At 27.6% G+C, this 3770-nt stretch overlaps 1 protein-coding gene across 1 annotated transcript in view; it reads right to left on the bottom strand.

Annotated features, from left to right (window-relative positions):
• The window catches only part of LOC106474956 (carcinine transporter-like), a 30247-nt gene that overhangs the window by 16771 nt on the left and 9706 nt on the right, over positions 1-3770 (bottom strand). The gene's annotated exons all lie outside the window — the stretch shown is intronic.

The following is a 3770-nucleotide window of genomic DNA, read 5'->3' as shown; positions in this document are numbered from 1 at the left end:
TAAAGTTATCTTATTAAATCCATTAAAAATCTATTTATTCACTAATATATTAATGTTGGAAATTACGAACTGTTCATTGTTACAAATTCTACAATATCTGAGTAGCTGTGAATTTATGATTTATATGTATTAATAGACTATCTTAAGGAAAACAGAAAAAAATTCAATAATTTCTTGCATTTAAAGAGTAAACTTATAACTTCTTTCTTATCAAAAGTTTAGATGTAAGTGAGGTTTGAGAACCTGCCTCTAAATCTGTTAAAATATCATCATACAGAGCATCATAGTTTCATAGTCTTTCTATATACTAATCTTCCACTTCTGAAGTTTGACATTTGCAATCAATATATTTCAGTTTTTAGAACTAGTGAGTGGTATTCCTACACTATTATCCCGTTAAACACCTTAGTAAGGCTTTTCACATGTGTACTTCTGAGGCAATACCAACACTAAGTCTCTTGTGCAATTATTCTATACAATCAGCCTGTTATCATCCATTTGAACTTTGTCTAATAAATTTGTTCTAAACAATTTGAATCTTTTTTTCAAGAAAAATATAAAGTTTAGGTTAAAAGTAGTACATTTTGTTGTATAATTTTTTCATTATTTGGTCTATAAATTCCAAGCTATAAATTTAATTTTTACTTTGAATACACAGACATTGTTTTTTTTTCAAAAACAGAAACCTTTGTACAAGTCAGCTTCTAACTAATGAATAGGCTTAAGAAAATCTCTATAATTAGACATTTATTAAAACACTAAATAATGGAAATGAGTTTGTAGCTTTTACTTTAAACAAGTTTCTTGACTGTAGTCTCACTATGAAAACAAACAGAACATATGATTTTCAAACTTCAGTCCCAACTATATGAATACAAATCTTTCATAATATTAGGAAAACACACAGATTTAAAACAACAAACAATTTAAGACAAAAATACAAACTCCTATAACTGAGCACTTTCAAAAGGTGGACCAGTTTACTCCCCAATAAAGAAAAATCCACCTTTTGAAAATAACTGGGTTATAGGGTTTTATATTTTTGTCTTGAATAGGAAACCTTCATCTGCTGTCACACATGAAAATTAGAATTGATAAAAATATTGAATTGAAAATTGGTTTAGTAGTAAAACAGTGGTTAATTGACATTTTTTCTAAACTGGAGAATGTAGTTATCCAGAATCTTGTTGTAAAATGTGTAGTTCATTATTTGCGTCAATTATTTGATTAGCTCCATGAAAATAAATATTTATAAGTTTGCTAATGATGCTAATATTGAGAAGTCTAAAGTAATGAAACAGGAATATGAAACTTTTAAAAAGATTTACCTCTTCTATAAGAGGAATATTGAAAATGAGTATGACTTATTTATGACTACTAATAAAAGACTGAAGCTTTCAGCAGTTTAGTTGTGATGGTTAAAAAAAAAGGGGGTGAAATACTGTTCTGGGATCTATCTACAAGAATTTCAAAACTAAAAACATGTTTTGTTTTTATTACAAGTTACAGCTTTTACAGTAAGGAAGAATATTTTTAAAACATGTATTACATTTTGATTACTGGTACAATCATTCTCAAGTACCCAAATTTTAAACTTGTGAACTTGAGAATGATCACATCAGTGATCAAAATGTCATACCTGTTTAGAAAATATTATTCCTTACTGTACAAGCTGCAACTTGTAATAAAATAAGACTTATAATCAGTAAGTAAACTCAAAATGAGACTTAAGAACAAAGTTATTATAACCTGTAAAAAAACACTAATGATACCTTACTTAGATTATTGTGTGCAGTTTTGTCTCTTTACTACAGGAACAATATTAATTTACTAAACAAAGTTTAAAAACAGGTTATAAGAGTTATACTTGGTTTAAGAGGGGCTTAAAGATGGTGTTTGTTTTCTCTGATGTAGGAGAAATACAACAGACTTGATGTCAATGTATTTATAATTCATATAGGTTTAAATAATCTTCTTCTAGGTGGTTTGTTTGATTTGTGGGAAAATAACTAAAAATAGTAGGGTAATAGGCTTAAGTCTGGAAGCCTAGATGCATACTTGCTTTTCAGTCAATCTATTTCTCTGTTAGACATTATACTTGTGGAATGACCTGCCTGGTAATGTGTGCTTAACTGTTGGTTTAAATTCATCTAAACATTTCAAGTATAGTTACATTTGATTTGATTTTGATGTTTTAGCTGGTTGTTTTAGTAAGTGAAATTTGTCTTCTGTCATCTTGATCTTTTTTTATATTTACAGGTACACAAATTTTTATAAAATACATTCATACACTACACATATCTAGTTTCACAGCTAGGTCCAGCTTTTAGACTGATTTGTATGGAGATTTTTAAATAGCTAGCCACTCATCCACAATCAACTGGAGTCAATGTGTATTTAATCAATGCAACATGCAGTAATTCATCCTTAAAGTTATTCAGATGTTACACATTATTACTGTTGTTCCTGTTTCATAGTCATAAACCTGAATGTCAAATACTGAAAAACTCATTTTAGGGTTTGTAAATTTTCAACAGTTTTTATTTTAGTAATTCATTTACTTTATATTACCAACTTTTTCTTTTTATTTACTTCTTTCTGAATAAACATATTTCATATTTCTCTTTTAAAACCTTCCAAATGACAGACTTACAGTTTAACTCAACCAGTATCCTGTACTTTGTAATTTTTATTCAGCCATCTCATAAGAATAGTATAAGTACACTTGCTCTTTTCAATTAAAGATGTCAAATTTATACTGTGTTTCTTTAGTTGACTACAACTGTATGTAATAATGTATTAGTAGATTTTCTATTATAGGTTAAAAAAGATATATTTACAATTTTTAGTTTATGTAATGCTGATTGGAGCATAGTACACAAGTATAAATAAAAAACAAACAATTGTGAACTCCTGATAATTTTGCAAGGTTACTTTCAAACTGATCTTCAGTTAAATTATAGTATTTTAGTAGATGTTCCATTAATTTATATGAAATAAAGTCAAAGAAAACCTTGACTAGAAGGTTCCATATTCCTAATTCTACTGTTACATTGATATTTGAACACTAAAATGATGTTTTATGTTAGGTTTTATCTTCAAAACTTTAAAAATTTTTTATTTGAATGACAGAGTTCATTACAGAAATTGTACACTACTGATGAAGACAAAGACAAAATGTTGAGCAAACCTAATAATATAACTTGCAAGATTCTCTGTAGTTCTCAGTTTTATTTATTTCCAACAAGATATATGTAAAATTTGAATCTTTCATAAAGTATAATGAACAAAACCACATATTTTAACATCACAAATGCTTTCAGCAGTGCACAAATTAAAGCAATCACAGCCCATATTTTTAAACTACACACTAACAGAAGATGGGTATTATACTCAGCTGGTTAATCATTAGAAAAGTAATACAATTACAAAGGACCAGACATTAGTTGCATATCTTTTCACTAACATTTCAGTGCATCATCAATATAACTGTTAAACTTATTGGTCATAAGTCAAGTAACTGGTTGATTTTACTAGCTTAGTTTACATGTAATTTCATTGTATGATCACCAATAATGAAAAATAATGCCAGATACTTTATCTACTATATAAATGATATTAATTGCACACACACACACACACACATATTATATATATATATATATATATATAAATAAATATACTATAATTAATAAAACGACCTAAATGTACAGTTGGTCTAGTCATGCTTGTATTTCTCTAGTAATTTCAGTGTAGTTAGATGATCCTAA

This window comes from Limulus polyphemus, unplaced genomic scaffold (assembly GCF_000517525.1).
Source record: "Limulus polyphemus unplaced genomic scaffold, Limulus_polyphemus-2.1.2 Scaffold7904, whole genome shotgun sequence".
In the NCBI taxonomy this organism is placed as follows: Eukaryota; Metazoa; Arthropoda; class Merostomata; order Xiphosura; family Limulidae; genus Limulus; species Limulus polyphemus.
Note: the sequence above shows the minus strand (reverse complement) of the source record. Positions and strands in the feature narration are given on the sequence as shown.